The sequence below is a fragment of the Staurois parvus genome, unplaced genomic scaffold (genome assembly GCF_062004578.1).
Source record: "Staurois parvus isolate SC_StPar_1 unplaced genomic scaffold, SC_StPar_1.0 ptg000163l, whole genome shotgun sequence".
NCBI lineage: Eukaryota > Metazoa > Chordata > Amphibia > Anura > Ranidae > Staurois > Staurois parvus.
This window is the reverse complement of record NW_028317959.1, coordinates 2289624-2311268: the sequence shown is the minus strand read 5'-3', so window position 1 is coordinate 2311268 and position 21645 is coordinate 2289624. Positions and strand designations below refer to the sequence as shown.

Genomic DNA, 21645 nt, shown 5'->3' with positions numbered 1-21645 from the left:
ACTGATAATTGCGCGGTCATGCAATGCTGCACCCAAACAAAATTTACGTCCTTTTTTTCACACAAATAGAGCTTTCTTTCGGTGGTATTTGATCACCTGTGCGCTTTTTATTTTTAACGCTATAAACAAAAAAAGGCCAAAAAGTTTGAAGAAAAATGATATTTTTTAATTTCAGCTATAAAAAATATATAGTAAACTCAAAGTTGGTTATAAATTTAGGCCAAAATGTATTCTGCTCCATGTTTTTGGTAAAAAAAATCCAAATAAGTGTATATTGATTGCTTTGTGTGAAAGTTATAGCGTCTACAAACTATGGTATAGATACTGCAATTTATGCCATTTTTTTTTTGCTATACAGTGCTGCACTAGTTTAACGGACAATTGCGCGGTCATGCAATACGGTACATAAATGAAATTTACATCCTTTTTTTTTCCCCCACAAATTGAGCTTTCTTTTGGTGGTATTTGATCGCCTGTGTGGTTTTTATTTATTGCGCTATAAAAATAAAGGCTGACAATTTTGAGGAAAAAAAACAATATTTTGGACTTTTTGCTATAAAACATGTCCAGTAAAAAAAAATGTAAAAATCAAATTTAGTCATAAATTTCTGCCAAAATGCATTCTGCGACATGTCTTTGCTGAAAAAAAAAAAAACCCAATACGTGTAAATTAATTGGTTTACGTGAAAGTTATAGCGTTTACAAATGGCGGGAAAGATAGTGGGATTTTTAGTTTTTTTTATACTAATAATGGCAGCGATCAGCGACTTACAGCGGCGATTAGCGACTTATGGCGGGACTGCGGTGGACATTCTGACATTGGGGGGTACTGACTTGGGGCCACTGACAGCCCCAGTGACACCAATACAGTGATCAGTGCAAAAAAAACCACTGACACTGTACTAATGGCACTGGGGAGGAAGGGGTTAAGTTTATTATTCAGGGAAAGGGTTAACTGTGTGAGGGGAGTGTTTTACTAGGGGTCGGGGGTGTGTACTGCACGGGACACCGCTGATCGGGAGAGAGAAACTCTTCTGTCCCGATCAGCTTGTCCTGGAGCTGTCAGGGAACTGACAGAAAGCACAGCCACTGCAGCTGTGCTCTCTGTCAGCGATTGCCGCCGATTGCCGGGACATAGCTGGTAACGACCGGCTGTGACCCGGCGGCTGTGATCAGCGGGACAGGTAGGGCAGTGGTGCGCCTCCTACCTGTTTTCAAAACACACATTTTAAACGTGCTTTTGCCCAGCCGTGCCGCCCTGCAGCCATATTTCTACAGTGGCTGGCGGCATGTGGTTAATGGTTAGCAGATTAATGTAGTATATTGTATGTTTGTTTGGGCAATGATCCATTACTGAAGCGCCCCTGTTCATCCTCAGGATTTTATAGGCATACCATCTGCATGACTTGGGTTGGTTATTGCTCTATAAAAGGCAAAACAAACAGGTAACTAACAAAGTCTAAGATGACAGATTCATCCAAGTGCAAGGATTAGACCTGTCTGCATTTGACATATACTAGGGAATGTCTAATTAGCCTGACACAGCAGCAGAGCTAGAGATGGGAAGACTTGAGGGGGCAATGTCTCCATTTTCCCAAATTCTGCCCACATGAATTTTTGAGAACGTATCTTTTCAGGAGAGGTAGAGAGCAGCAAAAGTATAGATTTACTAGGAACACCATGTAGTTGCTATTCCAGTCAAGTTAGCAGTTATGGCTGGCAAGAGAGGCAGAAGAGTAATTGATCCCATGGGCTGACACTTGAAGGCTGTGCAGGCCTCCCTCAAGGCAACCAATGCATAGAAAGAGCTTTCTGACACCAGATACATGTGTCCTCGTGTGTTAGAGCTCATTTTGCAGGTGTTGAGAAGGACCCTGTTTTGTTTTCTTGAAACAATGTATGCAAAAATACCAAACACGCAGGATGCAGGGCTAATTCCCAATGCTCCTTAAAGTATATATATTGACAGTGTTTCCGACTGTTACTGTGCAGCATTGGGGGCCCTAGTCAGTGGTGCCGCTAGGTGCGGTAAAACATGGTGCCACCCCCCCCCCAATAATTTGTTTCCCATATAACACAGTGACACCAAGACAGGAAGCAGGAAGTGAGGTGAAATCTCCTCAGTGGGGACACAGATAGATAGATAGATAGATAGATAGATAGATATATATAGTGAGAAAAAAACTTTTTCACTTAGTGATCAAATTAAATAATCAATCCTACAGCTGCAGTCAAAAAACATCTACCATATGATTAAATTGACTGTCACAAACAAGTTGCGCTGTAAATAAATAAGTGAACAACTAATAAAACGAGTAAAATATATATATTTACACTGTGTGTGTGTGTGTGTGTATATATATATACACATACATACATACATATGAGCCCTCTGCCCCCTCATGAGGTGCCCCATCTCCCCCTTACCTGAGGATGGCGGCCAGCAGCAGCCCACACAGGTCCAGCAGCTTCCGGCGCCTCTCCCACTTCATGTTTCCTATGGCTCCTCTCCTGCTTCATGGCTCCTCTGGCACCTCTCTCCTCCCAGCTACTCCTCCACACTTCTTGATTTCTGGGACAACAGCAAGCTCTCTTCTCACTGGCAAGAACGATTGGATGCCCCAGGATGCGCTCTAGTTGCGAACAGCAGAGGGAGGAAGTAAGCAGGGAGATGATTAGCTACCGTAGCTGTCAATCATCCAGCAAGCAGGCAGCGGATATAAATACCTCTGGGGCCTCGACCCCTCGTGGTGTCAGTGCTCTTTGGGATGCTCAAACCCCTACATATGTGTGGGCTGTCCCCCCGATGGCAGCCTTGCTTGATGGTGTTTCCATTCTGGGGAGAGAGGGTCACCAAGCTGATGCCTGCACCCCCCCCAGCACATAAATGACAAATGCAATCATAAAGTGCTTATGTGAATAAAAGTGTTCATACAATATTTAAGTGACATAAATCTCAGTCTCAGAATCATATAAGATCATAGAATCATAAAATCTCTAAAAATCTGAACATATATAGTGACAGTAAATAGTCTGTGGCACTACAGATCACAGCAATGCCTGGTAATCGCAGAACTACAAGGTGCAGCAATACCAGCTGGAATGCTCGAGTGTGCTCTTGTTCCAACACGGGAATCCACCACCTTTTATGGATGTGCACTCACCAGAACGCTACTTGTATAATAGCATTAATGCTGATCCTTACGGGGGGGTCTTAGGTAGCCATAAATAGGGACTGGACTTCTCCAGGTTCAGGGCTATGCAAAACCAGCAAAGGATCCTCCTGAGGGGGGAAGCTCACCACAGGAGCCTAAGGTATGGTAATATAGTGTAGTATTTATTTGTAAATATTTAAAAGTAATACACGTGCATACAGCAAAGAGTTAAATGCATGAAAGCATACCAAAATGGCTACCGCTCCGAGCTCTGGCCGTGGCGGCGTGACGTCAGCACATAAGGCTCTACCCAACACGTTTCATGCTTATGCACTTCCTCAGGTGCACGCCTACTAGCTAAAATCATGGACAGATTCCATTTAAATAGCCTGCAGGGCGCCATGTAAATTAGTCGGCACAATTTTGTTGAAGTCAGGAAGTGCTCAAAACATAACAGGAGCCATGATCCCATAGTACAAACATGATAGGACCGGATAACTATACTGCTAAGGAGCAATATAAACAGAGAGAAAATAGCTGTGAACGAGTGATCTTTCTGAAAACATACTGAAGGGCAGAATCACTCTCTGCAAAAAAGCATGTTAGACAAAAAATGTGCTACCAAGATATGCTTCATAAAAGAGGGGATGGTAATAGAAAACTACTGACTATAAAAAAGGTCATAAATCCGACCAGGGTAAAAACTATCATGGGGTATTTCATGTGAAAATCAATGTAGATTAGAAAATATGCACAAGTGGATCCTATTGTCACGTACCTGGTTGGGAAGCCTGACATGGAGAGAAGGCGTCCTCTTATGACTCCCGCTCGGAGCTCCTAATAGTGGGAACAGAGGGCGCAGAGCCAGGAGCAGCACAAGTGCCGGGTGGATCTGGAGCTGGCGGTAGGTAGCGGAAGACCCAGGAGATCCGGATGCAGGCCAGGTGCGGATGCAGGAACGTAGGTGCAGCGGCAGGCAGGTATGGCAGTAACCAGGATGCAGGCCAGGTGCAGATCCGTGGGTGCAGTGGCAGGCAAGTATGGCACACGTTAGGATACAAGCCAGATGCAGGACCGTGGGTGCAGCGGCAGGTAAGTATGGCACACAACAGGATGCAAGCCAGATGCAGGTGCAGGTAAGTAGATACAGCAGAGTCAGACAAGCTGGGTCAGTATTAAGCAGGCAGATCAAGTACAAGGGAGCAGGCAAGCGGATGGTCAGGGATAGCCGAGGTCGGTGCAGGTGGAGTTCTTTCTTAGTCAGGGTCAGATCAGAATACAAGTAACAGGAACAGGTAATAGTGCAGGGACGTTGTAGAGCAAAAGGCATTTATTGTACTGTATTGCAGGTTTAAATACCCTGCCTAGCGGTGACGGGGACTCTACTGCGCATGTGCGCACTTCCGCGCTTCTGCGCATGCGCACTCGCACTGACGTGACCCGAAGGGACCTGTCGTCGTCGCACATGGCGACAGGGTCACTGACAGTGCCCCCTCCCTAAGGGCAGCCTCCGGATGCCCAACTGGGCCATCTTCTCTGGATGCCTGCACTTGAATGCCACGATTAAATCTTTAGCGTGGATGTTAGACTCCAGTTCCCATGAGTTGTGTTCAAGTCCATAACATTTCCATTTAATTAGATATTGGAGTTGGTTCCTCCTTTTCCTGCAGTCAACAATAGTTTCAACCTCATAGTCTTCTTCGCCGTTGACGATCACTGGTTCGGGTGGCCCCAATTCCCGACCTGGGAAGGGGTTAGAGACTGCAGTCTTGAGCAATGAGACATGGAATACGGGATGGACTTTTAGTGAATCCGGTAGTATGAGCTCGTATGCTACGTCATTAATTCTCCTCTTTACCGGAAAAGGACCCACGAATTTGGGGAGAAGTGTAAAGAATAGTGCCTTATCCTTTTTATATTTAAACCACTTTAATCAATGCCCAAATGCACTCACAAAGTCTTTGCACTTCTCTCCTACTGAGGATACGTCCAAAGGAGGAATACAAGGGAGGAGCTGCAGGAGAGAGAGATCCCAGCATAGATGAGAGACGGGGAGCCAGTTGGGAGATATCCACCACACCTCGTATGATGCAATACACATCTATTCTAAAAGTTGCTTAAGAGAATGAAAGCGCAGTAAGCCTATTATAGGCTAGCAAGGAGGTGAGCGTACATCTTATGAATCACAATAAGGAAGTCACTGGAATTTATCATCACTGAGAGTTGACAACATTACTAAAGAAGTCACTGGCATTTATAACCTCACTTTAATCACTGGGGGTGGTCACTCCAATTTAATTAGAGACTTATTTTTCATCATATGTTATTCAGTGGATGTTTGAACAGATATTTTGATCACATTTATATTTATACAGATTAATAAACTCTTCCAAAGTATTAGGCACTCCGACTCGAGCTAGTTCATCTTTCAGGGATTCGGCAAGACCTAAGCGAAACTGATATCGTAGGGCAGCGTCGTTCCAATCAGTATCAGCGCTGCAGCGCCGGTTACATAGTCCTCAGCTACCCTGCTAGAGAGAGTGTAGTGCGGCTTCTGCAGATGCAGATTACTGGGGATCATCATAAAGCTGTGCCAGAGCTTCAAAGAAACTGTTTAAGGAAGACAGTTTGGCATCTTCTTTCTCCAGCAAATGGTGGGCCCATGCTTGCGGTTTGCCCTGGAGAAGTGATATCACAAATCCCACCTTGGTTACCTCTAGGAAAAAGGTGCGGGGTTGCAACGCAAAATAAAGTTCACAGGCATTGCAGAAGGCCCTGAATTTGTGGCGGTCGCCAGAAAATCTTTCGGGTGTAAGTACCCTAGGCTCAGGGGGCAACATCTTCACAGTAAGGCTTGCCATGGCTCCTGGAGCGACAGTTGGAGAGGGTGTCGCTGTGGTGCTAGCAGAGGGTGCAGCTGCAGATAGGGCCTGAAAACGGTCCTCCAGATGGTTGTACCCTTCTTGCAGTCCCTTGACAGCTTGTGTCAGTGCCACAATATAATGGCAGATTTCCTCCAGAGGAGAGGCCCCTCTCTCAGGCTCTGACATGGCCTTCTGGTACTGTCGCGTACCTGGTTGGGGAGCCTGACGTGGAGGGAAGGCGTCCTCTTATGACTCTCGCTTGGAGCCCCTGATAGTGGGAACAGAGGGAGTGGCACGAGTGCCAAGTGGATCTGGAGCTGGCAGCAGGTAGCGGACGATCCGGATGCAGGCTAAGTGCGGATGCAGGAGCGTAGGTGCAGCAGCAGGCAGGTATGGCAATCAGGATGCAGACTGGGACTGGGCACCACAGCGTGGGTGCGGTAGCAGGCTGGAATGGCAGTGACCAGGATGCAGGCCAGTTGCAGATCCGTGGGTGCAGCGGCAGGCAAGTATGGCACACGTCAGGATACAAGCCAGATGCCATTTCTGATGCCATTCCAGATGTCCCATAAAGTGCAAATCTCAGAAGTGGTTAAATTCTGAAGGTGCAAAAACAAACCATGTAGGTTATCTGCTACTTCATCTTTAGTGAATACATTGTCCGTAACAGCAGGACGTTTAGAACGAATTTCAAAATTATCCATTATGTACGCAGCTCAGCCTGTTGTTACCCAAAACCAGAGAGATATAAGGCGAGTGTAGACAATAAGGTAGCTGCTAGCACAAAAAAGGCAAGGTAACAAACCTACAGTAGTCAATTCAAATGTAAGTGCAGCACTAAAACATAAGTGACAAATGCTTATGTCAATAAAAGTGTTCATACAATATTCAAGTGACATAAATCTAATAGAATGTCTCAGATCATATAAAATCCTAGAATCATAAAATCTCTAAAAATCTGAACATAAATAGTGAATATAAATAGTCCGTGGCACTACAGGTTGCAGAAGTGCCAAACGATACATGTGTGCTTTTCAGCAATAGTAGTGATTATAAATAGTCTGTGGCACTACAGATCACAGCAATGCCTGATAATCATGGAACTACAAGGTGCAGCAATACCATCTGGAATGCTTGAGAGTGTTCATGATCCAACAAGGGAATCCACCACCTTATATGTATGAATACTACACTATATTGCCATACCTTCGACTCCTGTGGTGAGCTTCTCCCCCTAGGAGGATCCTTTGCTGGTTTTGCATAGCCCTGACTCTGGAGAAGTCCAGTCCCTATTTATGGCTTCCTGAGACCCCCCAATAAGGATCATTTTACCCATTCCATTTATTCCTTTTTTCCCGTCACCTTCTTTACAGTATGGGATCCATACTGTATGCATCTCCGCATCACAATAGAAAGGGCTCTAATAGAAACAACTCTTTCCCAGGAGATGACTATAGAGCACCCCCTGTACAGAACAAAGACTCTCATAATGCTAATAGGACCTATACCTATCCAAAAACTAACTATCACAGCCAAAGGAACTCTTAGTACACTGATTCTTATGGCCATCCATCATGGTTCCATGGTCATTCCCGTGGCTATAATAATACATCACATGGTGATACACATTACTCTGATCAACAAACAAAAAACAACAACAAAAAAAGAAATCTACATCCAGAAGAGGTACTAGAGGAGGAAAGAGGGTCAACAGACCCCAAAAGAAGGCGGACCTAGCCAGTAATGGCAAATTAAATCTCTGTAAAGTAACACTAACGCCTGAAGAAACTAATTTACTCAACAAAGGTCTGAAATATGCTCCTCAAGCCAAACTTAAGTTTCAGGCTTACATTGATATTCATAAATTCATACATAATGTCTCATTAAAGAATACTTTATATAGAATCCAATTATGACCAGACCATGGTAATCGAAAATCTGGAATCACTTCAAGTTAAACAGGTACATCAATCACACGCTGTCTCTAATAGTATCACTAGCCTCTTGTCCAATAAAGATTTAGTCATTCGACCAGTGGACAAAGGTGGTGGTATAGTGGTCCTGGATAAATCGGACTACATGACAGAAGCACATAAAATAATGAATGATGATTGTACATATCAGACCCTATCTAGGGATCCCACTCTGACATATCATATCTGAAAAATCACTTATTTACAACATTTTATAACAAAAACTAAGAAAAAACTTTTTTTTTTCAAAATTTTCAGTGGTTTTTCGTTTGTTTAGCAAATAATAAAAAACCCAGAGGTGATTAAATACCACCAAAATAAAGCTCTATCTGTCACAAAAAATGATAAAAATTTCAGATGGGTTGTCAGGGATCCCGGGTCCTCGGCGGTGCGCGCATGCGCAGACGGCTGATCCGTTCCAGCCGGCAAGCGCAGAGTCCTCGGCGATCGTGGCGGCGGCCGCGCATGCGCAGTAGCGATCGCGGCCGCACCAATGGGAGAACAGGGCGCTCTATTTAAAGCTGCCCTGTGCATCTCCAGGTTGCCGCAAGGTCTTGTTCCTGATCCTGTAAGTACGCTCCCTTGTTGCCAAACTCTGCCTGTTCTGACTGATGCTGATCCTCTCCTGCTCTGACCCCGGCTCGTCCCTGACCATCCTTCTGCCTGACCCTCTATACCGCGCTGCCCGCTACCTGCTGAACCTGGCTTGTGACCCCAACCATTCTCCGCTTACTCCCCCTGTACCACGCTGCCCGCACGATACCGACCCGGCTAGTCTGACCTCGCTCACTCCTAGCTGTCACCCATCCATTCCGCTCAGATCGGGATCTGTCATCCGTCCATCCTGCTCGGATCGGGATCTGTCATCCCATCCATCCGCTCGGATCGGACCTGTCATCCCCTTCACAGCAGGCTCATCCTGGATAAATCGGACTACATGACAGAAGCACATAAAATAATGAATGATGATTGTACATATCAGACCCTATCTAGGGATCCCACTCTGACATATCATATCTGAAAAATCACTTATTTACAACATTTTATAACAAAAACTAAGAAAAAACTTTTTTTTTTCAAAATTTTCAGTGGTTTTTCGTTTGTTTAGCAAATAATAAAAAACCCAGAGGTGATTAAATACCACCAAAATAAAGCTCTATCTGTCACAAAAAATGATAAAAATTTCAGATGGGTTGTCAGGGTTCCCGGGTCCTCGGCGGTGCGCGCATGCGCAGACGGCTGATCCGTTCCAGCCGGCAAGCGCAGAGTCCTCGGCGATCGTGGCGGCGGCCGCGCATGCGCAGTAGCGATCGCGGCCGCACCAATGGGAGAACAGGGCGCTCTATTTAAAGCTGCCCTGTGCATCTCCAGGTTGCCGCAAGGTCTTGTTCCTGATCCTGTAAGTACGCTCCCTTGTTGCCAAACTCTGCCTGTTCTGACTGATGCTGATCCTCTCCTGCTCTGACCCCGGCTCGTCCCTGACCATCCTTCTGCCTGACCCTCTATACCGCGCTGCCCGCTACCTGCTGAACCTGGCTTGTGACCCCAACCATTCTCCGCTTACTCCCCCTGTACCACGCTGCCCGCACGATACCGACCCGGCTAGTCTGACCTCGCTCACTCCTAGCTGTCACCCATCCATTCCACTCAGATCGGGATCTGTCATCCGTCCATCCTGCTCGGATCGGGATCTGTCATCCCATCCATCCGCTCGGATCGGACCTGTCATCCCCTTCACAGCAGGCTCATCCCGGGCACATACCCTCAGCGGGACCCCTCTGCCACCGCCGGGGGTGCCCAGTGGCGCGACCTGGTTCCAGTCTTGCACCAAGTCCATCCCCACCATCAGGGGCCCTGGTGAAAAGGCAGACTGGGACTTAGACTCCGCGTCCTGGGAAACCCCGTGCTGTGGACCACTAGAGATCCCGTTGGGCGGAGCCTGACATGGGTACAGTGTTGCATGACCGTACAATTGTCATTCAAAGTGCAACAGCGCTGAAAGCTGGAAATTGGCCTGGGCAGGAAGGGGGTATAAGTGCCCTGTAGGCTAGTGGTTAATAAACAGTTTTATCTACAAACTAGAGGGGTAGCCATGGGGGATAAATTTGCCCCCAGTTTGGCAAATCTGTTTAAGGCCCAATGGAAGGAAGACCTTATATACAAGAGAGACTATCGTGATGTTTTACAGGATGAATATTGACGATATCTTCTCCCTCTGGCAGGGAGATAAGGAATCCCTACCAGGGGTGGCTAACCTGTGGCTCTCCAGCTGTTGTGGAACTACATTTCCCATGAGGCATTGCAAAGATGGGAAGTTACTGACTTGCAGAGGCATGATGGAACTTGTAGTCCTGCAGCAGCTGGAGAGCCGCAGGTTGGCCACCCCTGCCCTAGACCATTTCATTAGCACTTCATGGCAATACTTTGAATATTAGTCTTATCCACGTTGCCAGCAGTGAGGAAATCAACTTTTTAGATCTAACACTTATAAACAATGGAACTAATATAGTGACCAAATCTTTTTTTAAGTTTACTGACAGGAACAGCGAGATACCTACAGACAGCTGTCACCACCCACTTTGGTTGCAGAATATTCCCAAAGGACAATTTATAAGGATTAGCCGTAACTGTCATAAATATCTGATTTCCACCTACAGGCCAGCATCGTAAAAAACAGGTTTTTGGAAAAAGAATATGCTAGTCATGTTCTAGAGGATACCATCTCTCAAGTAGCCAGGTTGGACAAGGCTTCCCTCTTCAATAAACAGACAACTAAATCGGAATCCTGTATAATCTGTCCTTTTGTAACCAATTTCTTGATGCAACATCACCAGGTCAAATACATTATGTCCAAACATTGGAGCATCTTAAAGAGTGACCTCATACTGAAAGATTTCCTCCCACCCAAACTAGAGGTTATCTTCAGAAGAGCTCCATCATTGAGAGACAAAATTGCACCAAATGTAGTCAATCCTCCACAGGAGATTTCTTTGTTTAAAGATCTTTCCCATGCAACCGATGAATGATCTGCCAACTAGATGGAAGAAGGCGATCTAAAATCGCCTCCTTCACCTCTAATGTCACTGGTAGGACCTATAACATTAATTCCTTCAATTCCTTCATCTCGTGCAATAGTGCAATAGTCTATACGTTATATTTGGAATGTTCCTGCAGTAAACAATACATTGGAAGGACCACTAGACGCTTGAGGGACAGAATGAGGGAACACTTGTACAACATCAAAAAAAGGTTTCAAGGAACACGACATTTAGGAGAGTGTCACAGGAGAGATCCACAGGGCATTACATTCACAGGGATTGACATTTTAAGCCCCCATTGGAGGGGGTGCAACAAGAGAAGAGTAGTATCCAAAATTGAAACCAAGTGGATATGCCAGTTACACTCCCTGACGCCCATTGGTCTTAATGTAGAAATTGGTTTGAATTGTTTTATTGCTAATAGCTGAATTTGTTAGGTAGATAACGTGTCTCTGCATTAAATCGCATGCTTTTTAATCTGATCTATTTTGACCCCTTTTTTACTCATTCTATTAATTTTTTTACTTATTTTATTCATTTTTATCATTTTACCCATTCCATTTATTTCTTTTTTCCCCTGTCGCCTCCTTTACAGCATGGGATCCACTCATGCATATTTTCTGATCCCCGTTTACTTTGTGAAATTGATTTTCACATGAGATGCCCCATAATAGTTTTTTACCCTGGTCTGGCCACTAGTGCACACTGGGAGAGAGTATAAATACATGGGAAGGTTAAGTGATCAGGGAGTCTGCTGGTCTGTTTGCCTACTCTCTTAGGGTATCCTGTGCCCAAACCCAATCTCCCTGAATTTTAAATGCATTAAATCGCATGCTTTTTAATCTGATCTATTTTGACCCCTTTTTTACTCATTCTATTAATTTTTTTACTTATTTTATTCATTTTTTATCATTTTACCCATTCCATTTATTTCTTTTTTCCCCTGTCGCCTCCTTTACAGCATGGGATCCACTCATGCATATTTTCTGATCCCCGTTTACTTTGTGAAATTGATTTTCACATGAGATGCCACATAATAGTTTTTACCCTGGTCTGGCCACTAGTGCACACTGGGAGAGAGTATAAATACATGGGAAGGTTAAGTGATCAGGGAGTCTGCTGGTCTGTTTGCCTACTGTCTTAGGGTATCCTGTGCCCAAACCCAATCTCCCTGAATTTTGTTGTTGTGAGCAACAAACTCATTTTTGTTCAGCCCATTTTTCTACAACTGTCCACGTCCACCATGCCTAGCAACCAAAGCCCTGAGGTGAAATGTCATCCTTCCCTGATGCCAGGGATCATGGGGGTGCTACATGTGTATAAACCATAGTCTAAACAGGCTTTTTCAACCAGGGTTCCATGGTACCCTAGGGTTCCTCCAGAGGTTGCAAGGGCTTCCTTGAACAATGAGAAATTTCTGCCTCTCAAATAAATTTCAACTGACACCATTGTTCTTTTTAGCTATCTGTAAGGGGGTAATTATTTCCAATGACCACATGTATAAGGAGAATTCTTCCTAAACACCATCACACTATTGCATCATGAGTTGTAGATATAGTAATTTTTATCAGGGGTTCCCTGAGACTGTAAAGTTAATTCAGGGATTCCTCTGTGCTGAAAAGGTTGAGAAAGGCTGGTCTAAAACATATTAATAGCATAATTTGTATCTGTAGTTGGGGTATTCTGTCTGTTGAAGGCAGGGGAGGACTGACAACTCATGGGTCCCCCGGGCAATAGGGGATCATGTGGCCCCTGTGTCCTTGAACACACTCAAAGCACACCCAAAAAGGCCTATAAAACGTACCAGGGGCATTTCATAGGGGCCCCCTACTGACCCTGGGCCCTCAGGCAGTGCCCGAGTGCTCTAATGGTCCTGGTTGAAGGCCAGTGTTGAAGACACATGGCTGTGAGTGGCCGCCATAGTACTAACTTACCTCCATCTGTATTGCTCTCTCACAGTCTTTGCAGTCTGAGCCACACACATGCATCAGGGAAGGCAGACTGGGCCCAATTACCTCTGATACCGGCCATTTCCCCTCTCCAAATCCCACCCAATCAAAAGGCGAGCCTCACAGGATGTTGTTACTCAGAGTAAGTCCCCAATGAAAGCACCACCTAAAGAACATCAGCTGCTTGAGGAGTAGGAAGGGGAAAGGATCTGTCTCTGGCATGTTCTTCTGTGTCTCTTGTGGGCACTGTGACCCTGTTCAACAGTACACAGAGCTCCTCACGTGTGCCTTGATATGAAACACAGTCTGCGATGTGTGCTGGCACCTGCGACACTGACTGTCCACGATTTGTTCTTGATTTCCTGGACGTAGTCATGGACAAGGTCGTATTGGGACAGCTTTTTACAATCTGTGACTATCTTGGGGAAATCGGGACAGCTGGCAACTATGCTTGTTCTGTAATTCAGTATTCCAAGATGATTCAAAATATATCTTTGTTCCATATGGGTAACTGATAAATCATTAAATAAAAATATATATAGTGTTGCGCTCTCAATCCTTCAATCAATATATATTAAAAAATGTGTATTAATAAACATAGATACTTATACTTGTGAATCTTTTGAATCAACTCAAATAACCAGTGTACATGGGGCAATGATAAATAAATAAACAAATATATAAAAAAATAAAAAATTAAATAATATAAATATATAATATATAATTATATATAATATATAATAAATGTCCCAAAAAGTGACTTTGTGCTGAAAAGATCTTCAAATGGCATAAAATCGGTGACTGCTTGTTACTCCTCCCTCAAGTGAAGATATGCGCTCACCTCATAGGTAGCCTGCAATTAGGCTATTAAAGCTTGCGGTTCACCTCCTTTGGAACCTGCTTGTTACGAACTCCTGTTACAAGAAATCCATGGAATGCGACATATATTATGGAATAAATCTCCTCTCCTAGGGTGCCACTCCTCTATCTTCCTGTCTCCATGCGGTTTGAGTAGATATCCTGCGCCAGTTGTTAGTCCGCTTCCTCTCAGCGCTGCTGTTCTCTAGTTCCGGAACTAGTCCATAGTCCATCTCAGGAGAAAACAAGAGGATTTGCAAAAGAAGCAAAGGAAACAGGTCTCTTTGAGAACGTGCGTGTGCACAAAACGTGTTAGAGAGGAGCCTACGTGCTGATGTCACGCTGCCGAGTCCATGTCGATGGTCTGGTGGCCATATCTGTAAGTGCTGCCGCATGTTTGTTGCGTTTTCCACGTGGATGTGTTTGTTTTAATACAATCAATAAAATACTATACTACATACCTTCGTTTTTGGGCTCTATATGGTGAGCTCTCCTTTTCAGAATACATCATCGAAAGGTCTTATATTATCCTTTTTGTGGAAAAGCAATACATTCCTTGGAGGAATTTTCCGCTACAAGCCTGGTTCATTTTATTTCTTGCGAGTGCATAGTGGTGGAGGATTTTCACAGATGTCTTCTCTTCATGGATGTCAGCTCTATGACTGCGATTCATAATATTTGTGGATGCAGTCATATTATCAAAGAGCACTTTTTGCACTGAAGGACATTTGATTGTGGACTTTTATATTATTTGATTTTCAGTATTATTTATTCATTTAAAATTGCACATAATTGCACAGTTTTATGGCTTTTGAGATGTGATAACACATAGTGGTTGCTGAACATATTAGATTATATAGGAGTTGTTGATTTCTTATTACATAGCGCAGCAGCTTTATTTATTTAGTTTTTTGTGGATGGAGTGGGTTCATCATTTGTGCTAGCTGCTTTTTAGTTGGTTTCTTTTAGCACTCACTTTAATTTGTTTTTTTCAATCAAAAGAGGCTGGCTACGTTCTTACATACATTGGGACCATGAAGAACAATGTTGCCACCCTCTAACAGGAAGGCAGGTCACAACAGCCAAAAAAAGGAATTTGGAACTTTGGAGAAGACTAAGAGCAACATAAGGGGCTTTTTTGAGCTAAGAATACATATTTGAGTAGTTTCTTTTTTCAAAACCAGAGTTTAGTGTCACTTTAATACTATGCTCATCCACTTTAATACTTTAATACTATGCTCATCCACTTTAATACTTTAATACTATGCTCATCCACTTTAATACTTTAATACTATGCTCATCCACTCCAAGCAAGAAGAACCATATTTTAGGTTATTACTTAACTAGCCTTAATTTCCCCCTCCCCCTACCTAACACGTATGCTAACTAACCACTGTAAAAAAAAATTGTATATACTTTCCTATTTTCAGGCCAGTCACGGGATCGCCTGTATGTCAGACTATGGTGGGTGCAGGGGAAAGGAGAGGGCATTCTGACAATGGGTAGAAAAGCCTAGAGTGGAGACATCACTCACAGGCTTCAATGGCCCATCCATTGTCAACGTTCTCTCCTCTCCCCTGCAGCAGTGTTGGCTGACACAGGGGAGCTGAATCATGACTAGTCTGGAACGGGCTGAAAATAGGTAAATATATACATCTTCCTTACAAAGTTAGTTAGCATAGGTGTTAGGAGGGGAGTGAGGCAGTTTTAACCACTTGCCTACCGAGCACTTTTACCCCCTTCCTGTCCAGGCCAATTTTTAGCTTTCAGTGCTGTCACACTTTGAATGACAATTGTGCGGACATGCAACATTGTACCCATATGAAATTTTTATAATTTTTTTTTTCACACAAATAGAGCTTTCTTTTGGTAAAATTTAATAACCACTGGGGTTTTTATTTTTTGCACTATAAACAAAAAAAGAGCAATAAATTTAAAAAAAAAAAGTTTTTCTTTTTTTCTATTATAAAATTTTGCAACCAGGTAATTTTTCTACTTCACTGATGTGTGTTGATGATGCTGCACTGATGAGGTGGCATGGATAGGCAGCACTGATGGGCACTGATCAGTGATGAGGTGACACTGATGAGGTGGCACTGGTGGGCATTGATGTGGAGGCACTGATGATACTGCACTGATATGCAGCAATGATGGGCACTGACTGGCGTCACTGATGGGTGACACTGCTGGGTACTGATCAGGGCACTGATCATCAGTGCAGTTCTGCTTTGTGACATTTGCCGGTTATCGGCAGTATGTTCCTCACGATGTGACAACGTGAGGAAAGTGCTGCCGATAACTGACAATTGTATTTACCTTGTGATCTGCTGTGTCATTGCAAGTGTATAGTCCAAACGCACACGTTCCTGCGTTAAAAATGGCTGTGTGTATAAATGGGTGCTGCAGTGGCCGTCTGCTGGAACCAAACAAAATCAGCAAGGAAAAATGTCACCAGCACACCAAGGATCACCAATATGGGTCCAAAGGTTTTAATAAACGATCACATAGTTACAGCAAGGCAACATTTCAGAGTCTCGCAGGACCCCTTCATCAGTCACATGCCTGATGAAGGGGTCCTGCGAGACTCCGAAACGTTGCCTTGCTGTAACTATGTGATCGTTTATTAAAACCTTTGGACCCATATTGGTGATCCTTGGTGTGCTGGTGACATTTTTCCTTGCTGCTGTGTCATTGGACACAGCTTATCATGTGGTAAAAGGCTGCTGTGATTGGTCTTTTACCTCATTATGTGATCAGCTGTGTCCAAAGGACACAGAGATCATTGACAGTGCCAGGTGTGTGCCGTTGGGGGTGCGTTCTGGGAGCCCAGTTAGATATATAGCTGGAATTGCACTTTAAAAGCATACTTCACCTCTATCAAAAAATGGCATATGCAGATAAGGAACTTCTGAAGATAAAAAAAAAGCTGTGCAGCTTTAACCAAAGTTAAACGATGCCCTTGATATAGGTGTAGGCTCTTTACATACCTCATGAAGCCTAACTGGAAAACCTTTAGGACATTGCTAAGGACATTGCTAAGAGAAGCCTAGCGTTACTGCTCACCTCCACCAGCACGGGAGGGAGCTCTTCCTCTGATTCAAACCTCCTCACGTGTTTTCTCTCTCTGACGCAGTAGCTCTGAGCTCAGTGTTCAAGAACTCACACCTGCGATGGTGTAAGTGAACAGTAACAGCAAGGCTTCTCTTAGCAACATTCCTAGCAACATCCTAGAAGTCTCCCAATCTGGCTTTATAACGTAGCTAAATGACCTACACCTAGAGCAAGGCCATTATTCAGCTTTCTATTCTTATGTGCATAGGCAGTTTTTTTTGGTAAAGGTGAGCTAACCCTTTAAAGGTCTGTTCAGACCTTTGCATGCATAACAGAACACATGCATGTACATTTTGAATGGGCTCTTGATGCATGAAAAAATGCACCTGTACGTTGTTTTGTTTATTAATCTCTTTTCTTGTCCCTGACAAGAGGTTGTTTAAATTTGCTTGAGTCATATTTTTGTTCCCTGTAATGATGCTTATCTTGTAGACAAAGGTGTAAACATAAAAAGAGTTTCCTTGTACTGTAATATTCTACATCTCAGAAGGAAGTAGGAAAGCAGGTTGCCACTCCCAGAATGCCACTATCTCATAGTTCAGTTAGCTGTCACAAGCTGACTCACACCCCTCTCTGCTTTATACCAGCAGGTAATTATAGCACAGGTGTCTCTCTGGCTGCATAGAGGAACCAGTAACATCATAGGAGACACGTACAGTGTCGGGAACAGGGAGGCAGCCTAGCACTGCAGGTGAGTTCACTTATATCCTCTGCTCTTTCATTGAGCTTAGGTCTATCATCCATAGTTCCAGGGAATAGCAGATTTTTGGGATCAGGAGGAATTTTTTTCCCACTAGAGCAAGTTGGATCATGCTTTATAGGTTTTTTTTTCTTCCTCTGTATCAACTGTGGATATAGAATTCTGTATACGGAGGTTTTCTATTGGTTGAATTAGATGGACTTGTGTCTTTTTTTCAAACAGGTTATGTAAGTAAATATGTAACTAAGTTTCTCATAGTCATTAGGTGACGTGTTTAGGAAATAAGACAGAATAACAGAATCCGTAAAACATGCTTGAATGCTGTTCAAAGAAACGCTGGTCTTTAAACCAGGAAAGTATGGGCTTTTCATTAATGGGGTAAGTTGATGGCTGCTACGTGTTCTATTAGTTAGTAATATATTGCAGGTAGGAAAGACCTGCAGTGAGTTGTTAATATCAGAACAGTCTGCAATTTCCACTTTATAGTTTGAGAGACATTCATTCAAGTCATCTTTATAAGTAAGCTTCTAAGATCAAGGGTGGCTGGGTACATGCACACACACATATATATATATATATATATATATATATATATATATATACACACACACAGTGTATGTACAGTATATATCTTCTGGACTAGCTGCATACAGGTTTTCGGTGTTTATACCAGGGTGATGCTTGCAGCCCAGTACCATTTTTTTTAAGAGATGGCAGTTGGTTCTCTTGTATAAGCAATCGGAGCGGATAACTAGCCACTCGTTTGCTAGTACAAGCAGCGAGAGGGGACATCCCCCATCCCCCTGTCACCTCTCACCACTCTCTCAGGATCTCCCGAACGACCAGCCAAGCGTGCCTGCCGGCTGGCCATGCCCCGAATACAGCCAGAATCGCCGTTGATCAGCTTTTTTTTTTTTTGTAAACTGGAAGCGATGACATGACATCACTTCCAAATTACTTGGAAACATTGAGGCCTGGTTCACACTGATGCAGTATGGAATTTGCAGCATTTTCTGTGCGAATTCTCCAACACATCAGAATCGCACCCCATTCATGCGAACCGTGTATGTTAAGTTAACACCCCGAAAGAGGTCTGCAAAATGCGGTGCAAAGTGCAGAATCAGTTCACATAGGTGTGAATACCCATGCGATCTGATTTTAGTGCGGACCAAAAAAAGGGTCCTGCATGTATTTTGTGCGGGTGCGGTGCGATTAGAGCCATACAAAATGTATGGCTCCAATCGCACCGCACACAAATCGCATGTGATTTGCACAGGAATACATATATGTGAACCCAGGCTCAGTGTCATTTTTAAAAAACACAGATATTGGTGTTTTGAATGCTTTCAAGTGCAGAGGAGGGATTTGGGGTCTTACAGACCCCAGATCCCTCCATAAAAAAAATCTGTCACAGGGGATGTTTACATTCCTTGTGACAGCAATAAAAGTGATAAAAAACAATTTAAAGTGACAGTGTAAAAATAATTAAAAAATAATTTAAAAAAATGAAAGTACCCCTGCCCCCCCATGCTTGCACGCAAAGGCGAATGCATGCGTCTGTCCCGCACACACGCAAACAGCGATCACCCCACAAATGCGGTATTGATGTGATTGTCAGATCATGGACAGTAATTCTAGCACTGGACCTCTTCTAAATGTAAATTGGTGACCTGTAAAGGCTTTTAAAGCGCTGCCCATAAATGGTAAAATGTACGTCATTTGTCGCCGTTGCACGAGCGTGCGCAATTTCAAAGTGTGACGTGTTTGGTATCTATTTACTTGGCATCCTTTATCTTTTATATTTTACAAAACAAATAGGTTATGTATTGTGTTTTTTTCAATAAAATTCCAAAAAGTGTATTTTTTTCCCCAAACTTGCACAAATACCACGTGACATTAAAACATGCAAAAACCCTCTGTCTGGAGCTCCATGCAAGATTTCGCCTCATGGGGTAAGGCTGATCATGAGAAAAGTGGAGGATCAGCCTGGAACTGTGCGGGAGGAGCTTGTGAATTATATCAAGACAGTTGGGACCACAGTCACCAAACAAACCATTGGTAATATGCTGCCATGGAGTGAAATCCTGCCGTGCCAGCAAGGTCCCCCTCCTCAAGATACAGGCCCATCTTTAAGGATGTAAAGATCTGTAAAAAATAGTGGACCAAAATCCCTCCTGAGATGTGTGCAAACCTGATAACCAACTACAGTAAACGTCTTACCTCTGTGCTTGCCAACAAGGGTTTGTCCACTAAGTACTAAGTCATGTTTTGCTTGGGGATCAAATACTTATTTTACTCACTGAACTGCAACTCAATTTATAACATTTGTATTATGTGCTTTTTTCTGGATTTTTGGTTGATATTATGTTTCTATCATTTAAAATACACCTATGATAAGAATTATAGACCCTTCATTTCTTTGTAAGTAGGTAAACTTACAAAATCTGCACGGGATAAAATAATTATTTTCCCCACTGTAAATATATATATATATATATATATATATATATATATATATATACATACACACACACACACACACACTATACTGCCAAAAATATAGCCCTCCAAATCATTGGGTTTGGGTGTTTCAATCACCTCCATGACCACAGGAGCTCAATGAATGCAAGCGTGGCACCGTGATAGGTTGTCACCTGTGCAGTAAGTCCATCCATGAAATTTCCTTGCTACTAAATATTCCACAGTTATCTGTTAGTGGTATTACAACAAATTGGAGGCAAATGGGAACAACAGCAACTCAGCCATGAAGTGGTAGGCCACGTAAAATGACAGAGCAGGGTCACTCTGTCTGCAGAGTCAATAGCTAAAGACCTCCAAACTTCATGTGGCCTTCAGATTAGCACAACAGTGTATAGAGAGCTTCATAGAAAGGGTTTCCGTGCCTGAGCAGCTGAGCATCCAAGGCTTACATCACTAAGCGCAATGCAATAGGTCAGATGCAGTGGTGTAAAGCATGCTGCCACTGGACTCTAGAGCAGTGGAGACTTGTTCTCTGGAGTGAACAATCACGCTTCTCTGTCTGGCAATCCGATGGACTTGTCTGTGTTTGGCAGTTGACAAAAGAACGGTACTTGCCTGACTGCATTGTGCCAAGTGTAAAGTCTGGTGGAGGGGGGATTATGGTGTGGGGTTGTTTTCCAGGGATGGGCTTGACCTCTTAGTTCCAAGGAAGGGAACTCTTAAGGTGTCAGCATACCAATACATTTTGGACAATTTCATGCTTCCAACTTTGTGGGAAGAGTTTGGGGATGGCCCCTTCCTGTTTCAACATGACTGCGCACCAGTGCACAAAGCAAGGTCCAAAAAGACATGGATGAGCGAGTTTGGGGTGGAGGAACTTGACTGGCCTGCACAGAGTCCTGACCTCAACCCAATAGAACACCTTCGGGATGAATTATAGCGGAGACTGCGAGCCAGGCCTTCTCGTCCGACATCAGTGCCTGACCTCACAAATGTGCTTCTGGAAGAATGGTTAAACATTCCCATAGACACCCTCCTAAACCTTGTGGACAGCCTTCCCAGAAGAGTTGAAGCTGTTATAGTAATAGAATTCGGTCTAAGACTGGGATGCCATTAAGGTTCATGTGCCTGTAAAGCCCAGTACTTTTGGCAATATAGTATGTGTGTATATACATATATAATATATATATATGCTGTAAATTAAGAAAGCTTTCAGAAATAGAAGGCAGTTACATGCAGTATTCATCAGGCCATACCATCAGGCTACATGCACACTAGTGTTTTTTATAAGCTCAAAAAATGCTAGAATAAAACACTGGATGAAAAACGCTGATAATAGAGTTTTTGTGCCGGCTTGTAGTAGCGATTTAGTGGCGTTTAGCAGCAATCAGGAGTGTTCACGTTTTATTAGTGTTTTTTTTTTACAGTACATGAAACAAAAGAATGCTCGAAAACAGCTGCTAGGAGCATCTTAGTAGCATTTAGAAAGCATTTAGGAGCATTCATTGTTTTATTT

General features: G+C 43.5%; 1 protein-coding gene across 5 annotated transcripts in view; it reads left to right on the top strand.

Moving 5' to 3' along the window:
* LOC149462998 (galactoside alpha-(1,2)-fucosyltransferase 2-like) overlaps positions 1-21645 on the top strand; it is a 224384-nt gene that overhangs the window by 103744 nt on the left and 98995 nt on the right. The window contains exon 1 of one of the 5 annotated variants that reach the window (XM_089676061.1): positions 17521-17639. The exons of 3 other annotated variants lie outside the window; for them this stretch is intronic. The gene's annotated coding sequence lies outside the window, so the exon portion shown is untranslated. Of the gene's footprint in view, positions 1-17520; positions 17640-21645 lie in introns of those variants that run through there. One more of the 5 variants, XM_089676064.1, reaches the window with a different exon arrangement.